The following is a 13,610-nucleotide window of genomic DNA, read 5'->3' as shown; positions in this document are numbered from 1 at the left end:
GTGAATTTGTTTGTTATTTTTGCACATAGCTCATGTTCTTAATTCTAAAGTGATAAATGTGTTCAATTATTGTAAGAATTTAAGTCTCTTGTCAGAATTCGCGAAGACGCATGTTATACTGGTTATGTATGATTCGGGCATGTGAAAAATTATTTTTAGTTTACGAAATTGCTCAACTATACCGATAATAATATCTACGTAACCACCAACAAAAGATAGGAAAGTAGGTACCTGATGATACCTGAACCGTAACATCAGGTAACATCAGTAACATCAGGTAGGTACCTATGCTAAAGATGTCTAGACAATTCTTTTTTTTTCTTCAACATAAAAGTTTATGTATTTGCTAAATACACATCGAAAACCACTACCCAAAACTCCCAAATTGTCCAATGTCCATATTTAAATCTAAAACCACTAAAGTAATTAGCGGGTGACCCTTCTCATAATAAAACAAGCTTTCATCTTGACACCCGGGTTGCCCCGCAAGACTGACTGACCACTTTGTGACCCCTAAGATGAGGAGCACAGATAACATGAAAATGTCCTGCGTCAGTACTGATAATGGTGTTAAGCGGGATAACCAAATGTTGAAGAGATTATGTACACGAGGATTTATTTATAGGGAAATTGTTTTAGATGAGTACTTTATTTTACATGGTTTAAAGGTAGTTTTTTTTCCTATGGCATCTCACAGTTCAGCCTAGGAGGCCGTGAACTGCATAACCGGATTTTTTTACAGGTATCACTATCTGTAGGTACTACACAAGAGTTTTAAGAGTGCGTAAATGCTGTAGTTGTGGTACTTTACTTGGCTGATTTAAAATTTAAGAAACCTTTTATTACTTTTAAAGTTCTTTCATCTTGACACCCGGGTTGCCCCGCAAGACGGGCTGACCACTTTGTGACCCCTAAAATCAGGAGCCCAGATAACATGAAAATGTCCTGCGTCAGTACTGATAATGGTGTTAACCGGGATAACCAAATGTTGAAGATATTATGTACCTACATGTGGATTTATCTGAAGGGAAATTGTATTAGATGTGTAGTTTATTTACCATTGTTTTAAAGGTAGATAACGTATTAGAGCTTTTAATTACGTACAAACGCGGTAAATGCGGTATCCACTAGCAGTACTTGGATAATTGAAAAGGTTTTTATTAGGTAGTTTTAAGTTTTTTGAGTTTTAAACGTGCTGTGTTATTATATATTATTCTTTAACATGAGTTAATCTCTTTCAGTTTTTTTTTTCTAAAACATGGAGAAGTTTCGCTATGAATATTTTTTTTTTGTATAGCAAACAAAATAATAAACTATGATTAAATAGTTGGATAAAGTAAACAGTGTATATAAAACTAGGGCAATAAATCAACGTAATTATAACATGAGAGCTTTTTAAATATTTAGATGTCCTGTCAGGTCAAAAAATTAGGGGTGACTTACGTAGGGATGGGCAAATGATATCGATGTAGTGTATTTACAAATAACTTTTAAATGCTACGAGTTTAATATTTTGCAAACTTGATAGATCGCCTTTTAAATATTAAATCATAGATACCTAGTTAATTTCTATTAAGTACAAGATTTTACACGCACAGTACATAATACATATACACAATACGTCAAAGTTTAAATAACGTGAAAATAAGAATGACAATTTTATTTGGTTATTAAAATTATGTGTGTGTAGATAGAAACACATTTCTAGCTCCCACAAGTTATAGAAAACGACGCTACGATTAACGTTATCGATAAACTGCACTAGTCATAACAAGCCCATCACTACTCCATTGATCCCTATTTTAAAGCATGTGGCGTACGGCCACTGAGCCTTTCACCCAAATTGAGTGCTACTTTACTGGTTAATAATACGAAGGACGCCCTTATTATTTTTCTGTGTTTGATCTAAGAGGGATTTTGAGAATCTTTAAACAAACTTGATTAACACAAACAAAAAAGTGTAGTTTTTTTATTGATCATCTTCTATGACTACAGCGAAATGGCACCAGACATGTTTTATAAAGTGGTCAAGAAATATTCATACGCTTGTACCGGATTTGATCTGTTCTATTCCATGTGCCTACCTTTTAGGCCTAAAACATAATGTGCCTGATATACTAAACAGTTTAAACCTAAACTCAGCTATTTTTAATGCCCTACATGATGTTGCACAATGATTTTAAACTTTCGGAAGTTGCTAACTTTAAGTTTAACCACATGCTTAATAGATTAACTAACTATCAAACATATGGAACATAAACCAACAAATGTGACACCACACACAATTATCTAGAAATCTCTCCAAATAGCCAATTAAAATCCAAAAATTCAAGCGACAACTGTTTGTCTTGTTAGCAATATTTTTAATTGAGACAGACCCTACACGGGCTGTCAAACAATAGTTTTGAAACCACATTACAAAGACCTATGTCGGTACCCAGAAATTGTATATGTTTCGAGGGACCAGTTGTAAAAGTTCGGGGGTCGTGTTAAATTGGTTTATGTGTGAGGTCATTGTTTACACGAACAGGGCAAATAATTAAGAATGTTCATTGGTTTTGTCAACACAATCTATGGAACCGGCGCAGTGTGATTGCGGTGGGATTCAATTGTTTGATCTCTTTACACATTGTGCTGAAGTTTATTGGTTCTGTCGCAGATTGGTGTTTACCCCTTTATTTTCGACGCAAGGAATACCTATCATAATATTGGTAAATAACGCAACACGAGATTAATAAAAATATTTTTTGCGATAACTTAGGAAAACTGCTCCTAGGTTATAATTTATGTGGTCGACTCTTTGAGGTATTCAAAGCGGCTTAATTCTTGCTTAGATCCCTGAAAAATAGGTGCTTACTATTGTAGGTGGAATACAGAAGACCATGCCCGTAAAAATTATAGGTAAAGCCACCGTGTTTAGAGTTTTTCAAAGGAATTTAATGTCATATACTGCCTTATTTTCTCCTTACATTGAATATTAAAACCTATTAGGTATATTTCCTGCAATATACAACATTAACAGAACTACCAGCTACCCCAAACCGAACAATTCACATGTACAACTGGGTACAACAAATATTCCCTTAACACACACGCATTAACTTCCTTCAACCGTCGCAATTTCTTTTCCGAAAGGATTCTTCGGGGGACTTATTCATTCTCTTATTAGGCCGATGTTTGTTTTGTCCGGGACAAACGGGAGCTGGGGTCATTATACGCGGTGTCATGTGATGCGTGAAATTATTTCGTACTTTACACAGTGACGGCGCGGGCGCGGTGCGTGCGCGCCGGTGTCGAGGGGCGGTGGAATAGGGGTGATGAGACATGCGGAGATTTTTTTAAAGATGAAAATATAAAATGCATTTTATATTTGATAAAATGTTGCCTAAAATATAATTAAAAGATGTATGATAATGATGTTAGAAAACTAGGTACCTAGTTTGGGGAAGTACAAAATATAAAGATTGACATTTATTTATTTTTTTGGATGCTATACAACATTCATTTAAAACAGCAACAAATATGTAGAGATCAAAAATATCTTATTTTCCTTAATACAACGTTAGGTAGATTCATAAAATGAAAAGTCACTACCTTATCCACTAAATTCTACCCTAACACGGACCCCAGCCGATAACGACCCGAAATAAAATGAAGTTGTAATACAATACATCTGCTACAAACTCTCGGCTTCTGATGAATGACTCCACAATAGGAAACTTATACAAACGCCATTAACAATTGTACAATAAGATGTTTATAGTTCTGTCGTATGGAGTTAATGAGCCGATGAGAATCTGTATTAGTTCGAGCTTAGAGGTCGAATAATAGATTTAATTTTATTGGAATTATGTTTATTCGATGGTAATAAAGATCAAATTAGTTGGTGATTCAAAACTTATACTATTAAGAAACGCAAATCAAGTTTTTCTCTCTGAAAGGGTTTTCAGGTTTATTAATAAATTTTGTTGATTGGTGATTCTTCTTCTTTCGTGGCGATGACATGTCTAATAGTGAGACTACACTTGCTGATTTACGAGTACTGAATTTACTATCTGATACTCTGATCTTATTTTCGTCAGTACCTAAATGTCATGCATGATGTTGTATACATACTATGAAATACGTAATTATGTAGAGTTAACAGTTTCTAGATTTTATCCTAAAATTGCACCTATGTTTTATCCCCAAAACTGTATTAAAGATTTAGATTAACTCGGAAACCAAATCGAAAATGACTGCGTATACAAAATACCTTCAGTAAACACGATATTTTACTTTTTTATTCAGTACGCTTTCGTGAAGCTTGTCTCATCTTATCTGCAATCTCGTTTGTGGGGCGTAATAAATTAAATTCACAAAGAGGTGTGGAAGTAAACGCATAAACTCGATGTTTCTAACAAGCGACAATCTGAATAAATGGGGTGAAGTGATTTTATCTTTTGAGGAAGAATGTCAATGTATGGACTTAATTCCAGTCGGGAAAAGGCACTCGCGTTATAGAGTACCTACCCATTCCAAACGATTTGAGATAAAAACAATATGGGCATTCATTTTCACCATGCTTTACCTGAAAGGAACTTTGTTAAATCTTAAAATAAGCCTTGAAATAAAATACTTATATGTTAAGTTGATTTTGTTATTTGAAAAAGATAAGTTACATTGTCAAATTCTATAACTTGCACCTCCAGAAAAGATACGTTCAGAAAGACGTCAAGAATTTCAGCAATGATGGAGGTATTGTAATACTCTTTAACACGAAATAATATAATAAGTAAACACATACTCCTTAATAAAGGAATTACGAAAATACCCAAGAAAAATGCCGAAGGGGGAAAATGCCGAATAAATCTGATAAGTGCGTTTGCTTACCTGAAAGAATTTCAATTTGAGCGTGCACTCCGCCTGTCACACGGCATTATACGGCGAGATATTAATGATTGCTGAAAATACATGCTTGTGTGTGACAGCCTCCGTACCTTGGAGGTTGAGGTGTTCTTAAATGGTTTTCGATAATACCTGCAACCTGGGATTGAAAAGAAAGCGAATGTGTTATATTTCGATAGTTTGCAGGGAGATGTTTGCTTGTTATTCATTATAATAACAAGTATTATTAAACAAAACTATTTATAGATCGTGCAGATACTTATAAAGCTGAAGAGTTTATTTGTTTGTTTGTTTGAACGCGCTAAACTCAGGAACTACTGGTCCGATTTGAAAAATTCTTTCAGTGTTAGATAGCCCATTTATCGAGGAAGGCTATAGACTACTTTTTATCCGGGTTCGTACAGAGGTTTCCACGGGATGCGGGTGAAACCGCTGGCAGAAGCTAGTTGATTATAATAAAAGGAAAAGAAAAAAAATTTACCTCACTCTACCACAAGTATGCATCTGGACATTGTTTTCTTGGGTACAAGTTTGGGTGTCGACATTTACACGGAATACGCTTTAGACGTTTTAACTTTTCCATCTCAGTGGCGTGCACTTGGAGAGGCCTATGTCCAGCAGTGGACTGCGATAGGCTGATGATGATGATGACGCTTTAGACGACCACCAATTAAAATTTAAACCCAATAACGAGGCAGAGGAAACGTACGCTAGGTTTATAGAGATCCAACAGTATGTTGCCCTCCAAGAATAGTTCGAACATATTTCGCCAAACACAACCCGTTCCAAAAATTCTCTACACCCTAATTTCCTAAATATCTTAATTTCATCGTACATTGAACGCCAACAAAAACACAATACAACAAGTTGAAATTAAATTTATTGCTTGTCAAATATCACTTGTCGCTATTGTTACTATGGTAGTGTGTGTAGTTAGTGGTAATAGACACAACACATGGTTCTACCATCAAAGGGGTAGGGGGTGATAAATGTGATAGAATTATGATTGCTCGTTAAAGGGTATTGAAAGAAATGTTCTTGTATTGTGTGGGTATTGTAGTTATGGAAATTGGTGTTGTACATTTTGTAGTGCATATGGTTAGTTCGAAAGTTGTAGTAGGTACCTACTGAAATTGTTTCCTTTCGAGTAAATTTTTCGGAATCTTCTTAGAACTTTATATCCTCCCGGTCGAAGATCACGAGGCCGCCCTAAGACCAGATGGCCGGACGTGGTTCTGAAAGATATGGAGGAGTGCCAGGTGTCCGAGAACGATGTCTTAGATAGAGCGAAGTGGAGAAGAAAAATTTGGAAAACTCACCCCACCACCATGTGGGATAAATAGCTGGAAAGAGAGACAGAACTTTATATCCCGTGATTCATTGTATCTACGTATGTAGAATTTTATTATTATCTGCCTTAAAAAATGCGTCCTTCAAACTAAATTGTACCAAAAAATACACATTTTCCTATCTTTATGTTTTACCTATGTATTCACGTGAATTAATATTAGATTTAAATAACCATACCTAACATGCCTCTATGTAATAAAACAAAATAACAAATAAACCACTAAAAACAAAACATAAATTCATCCAAAAAACCTTTTAACTAAACTCTCCCATACATTTCCCTGACACCCGTCACCAAACTTTCCTAAAACAGCCACTATTCAAAACTGCCACTAAAAAGCAATTTGGTATACTTTAAAACTCATATGAAAGGCGCATGGCATCCCCTAGAAGTGCTAAGCCGTGTCGAGACCGCCGTATTCCCAGGGACACGGTGCTTATCCATCAATATATCTTTTGCATACCGTGCCTTAGTTTTATGTTGTGTTTCTAGCTTTATGTTTGAGACGAAGTGGTTTGGTTTGGCTATGTTGTTTAGGGTTTGCGTGAAAATTTAGTTTTTCTGGTTTTAAAATTAAGTAGGATATACCTACGCCAGCAACGTGTTGCTAGGCTTATTGAAATGAAGCAATTAAGACTCTTGTGTAAGAAGTTAATTCAAGTAGCAATTTCAGGCATAAGGGTAAATGTTGGACGAAAATGTTTGTTGGTAAAGCATCCGAAATAATTTTAGTATAGAGCTCATTATAGAGCTATAGAGAAAGGTTGACGTTATTTAATTCTAATTTGAATTCTCAGCTTGAAAAATTCAGAGCCGACCCGACGCACGTTAATACCTACAGGAACCTTCATTTTCCTGAAAATCCATAAACACTGAAGGTTTACTCACAGAGTATAATTTAAAATTCCATTTCAATCAACTCGCAATATAAACGAGGTAATTCGTTGGACCATAAATTCGCAATTACGTCACTGGCGAACGACGTTCAAAATTACCTATTTCCAACATTTTTTTTCCATCCAACTCCCTGTAGGCATCGAAAACTGGGTAGGTGTGGTCGGACCAAGAGAAATGGTTCCTATTGGCTGGCCGTGAACACACCCACAGCTGTAACAAAAAGGAACATCGGTACTGAACGCGACTAGTCCCTAAACGGCGAGCCTTGAGAATTTCTCTCTCCCTTTCTCAAGTCGCAGTGTTCCATTTCAGGACGGTGCCCACTGAAACTGAGTTCGCCTCGCCGTCTCTCGGGCATTGAACAGCGCCATCTCTGCGAATTAGGCGGAACTACGTGGATAAAGTTTCGGCAAGATGGCGCCGATAGTCGCATTGAAAGCCTTCTGGGAGTAGGAAAAGTTGTTGAGTTTGTTAGGGAACAGTCGAAGATAGTTTGAAGTTATAATAATGGAATAGGTTTGTTTCAGTTCATGGTATTTTTAACATTGTAATTTGGACGGTTTTGAAATAGTGTAGGTTGTAATTGTGATGGTTTAAAATATTTAGGTACTAAGGTATATTTTTCTCGATATTTTTTCTAGATAGGTACTTAACAAAATATTTCAGAAAAAAATTGAGGAAGATATAGCTTCTACAGGACTCGATAAGATTTTAAAATTCATCATTTGAGAAATTTCTTATATCCTAAATTGCCCGAAAACTATCATATTGTAAGTTACATTTCAGTTGTTTCTAACCTCTTATTAGAATTACACTATTTACAGCAAATGTCTCCATATGCCATTAATAAGTCAAACTTAAATGAAATAAAAATCCATAATGCTATAACATTTTATTTGCACTACTAACCTTACTATAAACAACATATAGGTACCTACTATACAAGTAATAATTTAAAAGATTTACACGAACTTAATAAATAATAGGAGTAGCCATAAAATGCGAAATCGATCTCTTATAAGTAGCTTATCAATTTATAAGGGAGGCTTAGCGACCTACGCACTAGGTGCTTATCTGTAATACTTATCTATCTATCTATAGAAATTATTTCTTCGTGCAATTAATTAGGTATTTTGTTTTAAAACAGCTAAGTATTTTTGTGAGACATTATACTTGTAGTTGCTATTTTGCTTTCTATGTCTAATTTTCAATTCACAAAAGTATATTCCATTTCCCCAGACAAAACGTGTAAACGGTTTTTAGGAGCATAGATTTAAGATATAGTTTATAAGAAAACTTGATTATAATAATAGTAAATATACAAATAAATAATTAAATGTAAGACATTTTATTATTGTGTTAATCGATTCTCTGCTAAGTTGTAAGTAAGTATTATTAAAAGTCTATGTACTTCTTCAGATTATTCTAAAGACACAATGTTTGTTCAGAAGTGAGAAACAAACCAACGTTACATATACCATACCAACATTTTCAGCACTCACACCATTTTCATTTCGACGCCGAAAACTTTTACCAAAGACAAACAGCCTTTAATATAACCGTGCAAAATTGCGTTGTAAGTCACAATATATCGGTAATAGCTAATTAGCCGTAATCCTATAATCGGTCAGGTTAGAAAATTACCCACTCGGGTCCTATTTGCGGTGGCCGCGATTAGGCCCATAAAACTCGTCGAGATCTTGATAAGGGATGCGCGAATCGGCAACGTATACTGTGTGAAGTGCCAGTGTAATAAACATTCGTTTAAATTTATTGTCTAACTGTTGCAGATTAGGTCGAATATGTAGGTAGTGGATGCATGCTGTGGTTCTTTGTTTGTTGTGGTAATGTGCTATTTTCTGTTAGATTGTTTCAGGCGTTAACAAAGACTGTTTCGTTTGCAGAAATTGTGAATCTAATTTTTAAATTCTATTACATCACAAGTACTCAGAATACTTATAGGTAGGTACTGTAGTAATCATTTATGTAAACATAGATATCAATCAGTATTATATGTCCATGAAGTATTATTAATTGATATGAACCTAGCTAACGGTTCTGCAACTCGAAACGACTCGTCACACTAAAGTTCAGCAACTCGTATAAAACACTCGTCACAATATTTACTGCTACTAACCACATAAACAAAACAGTCCTCCTATAAATACTATTGCCATTCTCCTAAAATAAAGACTAACTATTCAGGAGTTTATTATTTTAGACTCAACGTAAAATTTTAGACAACGCACGTCAGAGTTGTAAATTTTTCGCTAACTACCTTCACACGGCGCATGATTTTTAGACAAACTTTTGTCTGCTAAGCTCCACTGAGACGTCATTTGAATTCACGTTTGTGCATATTCAAGTCGGCTTTTGTTTTGGTAAAGGATATTTATATATAGCTTAAAAAAAAAATACACATTTAGTTCTTTTTCTGGAAAGCCGAATTTAGTCCTAGTTTACCAACAACATAAACATCAGCTTTCTTAAAACAACTATCTACTTACATAAATTTTCACGTCCAATTTTCAAAGTAAATAATTGTTTAAAAAGAACGCTTAAACTGACGATGAACTTGGGCCCAAGTTTGCAGTTTTGTTAATTTACAGTTAGTTAAAAACTTTTCAGTTTTCATGCACATTTTTTACAGCAACTCAATAACTTATTCCACCGGCCCACTTAAGTTTTTCAAAACGCTAGCCTATCTATCGTTTCAACTATACTGTACCCACATACGTACAATCAAAACCTAAACGGAATGTGTACGGGCAAAGCGAACGTCAGTGGGACGCACAAAACAAAGTGCCACAATTAAGTGCGACCCGCTCCGTCGGAGTTCAACAGTTTTTCCCTCGTAATTCTATTACATTATTAACTTACACCGTGTTAAGGAAACAGGGAGGAGATCTGTTGTCAATAGCTGTGAAATCTATCGATAAATTCCATTATGAAACTTCTTTCGCATCACGAACAACTTTGCCATACCTATTTAAATGAACATGTTACAATTTGTTTAATGTAGGTACAACAAAATCTGTAACTTACCCAAATAATTAAATATTATAAAGTCCCACTTTTCATGTTCCTTTATTAAAACCAACAACAACTCTTTTGACATACTTACCTGTAAATCGATATCAACAATTTAATCAAATCATTAAATCTATCGACATCGACTATCGATGCGCAACCCAGCACTTCCCCACAGAGTCGGCGGTCGCTCGTCGCGTTCACAAAGATCGCTAGCTGAAAACTTTTAATACTTTAACTTGACTTTCACTCAATTTCGCTTAACGCCTCCGTTGACACGCTTCGATGCCGCTGCGGTATCACCTTATAACTGTTTTACTATGACGTTATGGTGTAAACTTGGTCCTTGAGGTTTTGAGGAATTTTAAGCTGTGTAGCGTCTCTAGGACTTATTTTTGATCGGTATAGAGCTTGAAGCTTACTACAATAATTAAAAACATGCAATTGATGGGGTTCTTTTTAAAGTTTACATACCAGGTACTTAATTGTACATGTTTTTCCGACAAGCTAATTCTATGCAATTATTCTGTCTGACGTAGAATATTTTAAAGCCTAACTTTTAAAACTATTCAAACTTTTCCCCAAGCCTAAACAGCACCAATCCAAACCGAACTAAATAAAATGCACAAAGAGATGGCCCCAAAAAAAATTGCAAAAGGAGAAACAAAATAAAACCCCATCACGACACGACAAATTGATGTCATCCATCCCTCTCTTACTAACAGTCGCTACATATCACTCGACGCACGTCCTCGGCATTTTTCCTCTATATATTATTAATACATAAGTACAATCCGATGCACCGTTCCCCCCTTCGCGTGATGTATAGCCCCGTCCTTTTCTATATTGTTGGGTCTAGTTTTCCCAAGCGACCGAACCCCGAGGGTAAAACTCCCTAGGGTCGGTATTGACTCTACTGTAGAAGGAAAGTTATCTGTACACCTATTGTCGACCACCCCCTCTGTCCCCCATCCCAGGTTTCAGCCCCTACCACCCTCGACTTTCTTATGCGTTTTACGTTTATTTTTGAGAATGTTTTCTAGGCTTGAATTCGTGCTGTTTTCATAGTTTACAGCTAAACTATAAATAATTTATCTTATCTGGAAGCAAATGCTTCATTTTATTTATAAACTGTTTTCAGATGGAGTGTCTTGAATTTTGGAAAAAAAAATGTAAAGAAAGTTACTCGCATGTAACCTGTTTACATATTTTCTGCCAAATTAACATTAATGCAAATTAAAATACAATATGTATAAAAAAACTTAGTAATCACATTACACTACTAAAACTGATATTGATTGCAACATGGGTCCTTAAAAATATTTCAAGTAACGTGACCCGCGCCGAACTTAATTCAAGGCTAGGTGCACACCGGACGCTAATTTGGTAATGCGCGACATCGCCACGCGGCCGGCACGCGTCGCGACCGCCACGCGACAGATTGACGCGACAAGACGATTTGTTCACTTAACTTGTTTATCGTGAGGGACAGACAAATATGCGTAAGAATAAAAATGTCACTCCCGCCCTCTTTGTAATTCAATACTCAATCACATTTTCATAATAAGGAATAACAATTGCTAATTCTAATGCACATTTTGTTTTGAATCGGAGCTGCGGGGTTCGAAAATAGTTATAACACTATATTGAATAAAGTTTCGTACCTGAAAAAAATATGTTTAGCTGTAAAATCGTACCTGCCTACCTAGATCGAATTCCATTGACTCCCATTCACAAATCTTGTCTTATAAAGACTCTTGTCTCACAAATGTGAAGATAGCCCCACACACCCAGAACTTACCTGTAACTTACCCCAACTTTAGCTATATCTCTATAACTCTTAACCTTTCCATAGACCTTACCTAATCAAAGTAATCACTCAAATAAAATTGCAACAAGAATCCTAATTATATTACGAAATACAAACCCACACCACGTGTTCCAAATAAGGCCATCTTCACACCGATATGGAATGACATCCGGACAGGCGCGTGCGACTCGCTCCGACAGACGCGACACGTGCGCCGCACACGACGACAAACGAGCACGACTAAACACTCATTTAGATTATTGTAGCGTAATCTACTTAAAACGATTGTGTGTGCGCAACCTTAGTTTGTAACAAAGTTTTATTCGTTGAAGACTGAACTGCCTTTTTTACCCCCATCTGCCAAGAAGGTTTATGTTTCTTCTAATCATGTTTTCATATGAGGCGAGTTCCTGTGATAGTAATACTATATTGATAAGTAGATAAATGTCGCCACAAGTGAACTAAAAAAAAAAGGACTATAAAAAATGTTCTATTTTTAGTAGCTATCATGCCTCCAAACTTATTAAGTACCCATTTATTATAACACCCTTATACCCAATATTAGATCACCGTAATTAATTTAAATGCACACAATTGTATCTTGGAAACGGGTGAGGCTATTCTGATGCTAATTCGGTAGTAATACGATATCCATTCTTCGCTAAGTACAATTTGAGACAGCGATAAACCCATGCATTATCTAGTCAGGGCCAACAAAAGAGAATATTACCCCTACAAAAATTGTTAGTATAATATTTCAAGTGGGGTGCAAAAAGTACCATGTGTGAAATCACAATGGTTTAAAAGTATGTTTTTGTTTGAGTCACAAACTCATGTGAGAATGATTGATGGTTGAGACCAGTTGTGATCAAGTTAGATAGATCATTATGATAGTAATCAGTCAGGACCTATCATAAATTAAGAGAAGATCTTCTGTTTACATATAATTTCTTCACTGTAATCCTAAAAAGAAAAAAAAAAATCTTTTTTATCAAAAAATATTGAAATAATAAGTAGTTATAGATGCAAGTCATTACTCATGATCAAATCTCGACTTATTAAGAAAATCAATGTGACTTAATATTCGTAAATTAAACCACTTTATAATTATTTACGTAATTTAATCTCGTATTTCGTGATAATTTGTTTCATGAACGATTACAATTTACAATGTCTTATTGATACACGGTTGCGTTAAACAATAATACGTACTACATAATATATTCACGGAGGTTATCTCACAAAATACAATTCGTTTTGCGTGAATCTAAGCAAAGTGAACCAGAGAAGATATATTTTATTTTTTTCGTATACATTCATTTCGGCATCAGATTTTCTTTCGTTGTACATATTATCCCAAGCTTCGTATTCAATGGATATGTATTGTTTCTAGATATGATCAATATTCGGTAAAATATTTCGATGTCCGAATTCGTAACCTAAGCGCAAAAAAACGATTGAGACGCTATCCAAATTTAAGAATCGAAAAATTTACAAGTTTTACGTTTTACATTAAAATTTACAACGATACTTACAATAAATATATCACAGATTTTACAAGAACAAAATCGACACACATTAACAGGGAAACGTAAACAGAATCACTTTTTACAATGATTATTTTATTATTTAAAA

This window comes from Helicoverpa zea, chromosome 10 (genome assembly GCF_022581195.2).
Source record: "Helicoverpa zea isolate HzStark_Cry1AcR chromosome 10, ilHelZeax1.1, whole genome shotgun sequence".
Lineage (NCBI taxonomy): Eukaryota > Metazoa > Arthropoda > Insecta > Lepidoptera > Noctuidae > Helicoverpa > Helicoverpa zea.
This window is presented reverse-complemented; position numbering follows the sequence as displayed.